The sequence below is a fragment of the Arachis hypogaea genome, chromosome 15 (genome assembly GCF_003086295.3).
Source record: "Arachis hypogaea cultivar Tifrunner chromosome 15, arahy.Tifrunner.gnm2.J5K5, whole genome shotgun sequence".
Classification (NCBI taxonomy): Eukaryota; Viridiplantae; Streptophyta; class Magnoliopsida; order Fabales; family Fabaceae; genus Arachis; species Arachis hypogaea.
Window position 1 is genome coordinate 122,020,640 of NC_092050.1, and position 932 is coordinate 122,021,571.

The window sequence follows — 932 nt, forward strand, 5'->3', positions numbered from 1 at the left end:
GGAGCAAGGATAAGAACATTCTTGTGGAAGCAGATCCAGAACCTGAAAGGACTCTGAAGAGAAAATTAAGAGAAGCTAAAATACAACAATCCAGAGATAACCTTTCAGAAATTTTCGAACAGGCAAAGGAGATGGCAGCCGAAAATAATAATAATGAAAGGAGGATGCTTGGTGACTTTACTGCACCTAATTCCAATTTACATGGAAGAAGCATCTCCATTCCTGCCATTGGAGCAAACAATTTTGAGCTGAAACCTCAATTAGTTTCTCTGATGCAGCAGAACTGCAAGTTTCATGGACTTCCATCTGAAGATCCTTTTCAGTTCTTAACTGAATTCTTGCAGATATGTGATACTGTAAAGACTAATGGAGTAGATCCTGAAGTCTACAGGCTCATGCTTTTCCCTTTTGCTGTAAGAGACAGAGCTAGAATCTGGTTGGATTCTCAACCTAAAGATAGCCTGAACTCTTGGGATAAGCTGGTCACGGCTTTCTTAGCCAAGTACTTTCCTCCTCAAAAGCTGAGCAAGCTTAGAGCTGATGTTCAAACCTTCAGACAGAAAGAAGGTGAATCCCTCTATGAAGCTTGGGAAAGATACAAACAGTTGACCAAAAAGTGTCCTTCTGACATGCTTTCAGAATGGACCATCCTGGATATATTCTATGATGGTTTATCTGAGCTATCAAAGATGTCACTGGACACCTCTGCAGGTGGATCCATTCACCTAAAGAAAACGCCTGCAGAAGCTCAAGAACTCATTGACATGGTTGCTAATAACCAGTTCATGTACACTTCTGAAAGGAATCCTGTAAGCAATGGGACGCCTATGAAGAAGGGAGTTCTTGAAGTTGATACTCTGAATGCCATACTGGCTCAGAACAAAATATTGACTCAGCAAGTCAATATGATTTTTCAGAGTCTGCATGGAATG

General features: G+C 40.9%; 1 non-coding gene across 1 annotated transcript; it reads right to left on the bottom strand.

Moving 5' to 3' along the window:
- Window positions 1-527: 527 nt before the first annotated feature.
- Window positions 528-635, bottom strand: LOC112752538 (small nucleolar RNA R71). The gene has a single exon (XR_003176970.1). It is a non-coding gene; the product is annotated as a small nucleolar RNA R71 (small nucleolar RNA).
- Between the last annotated feature and the right edge of the window lie 297 nt (window positions 636-932).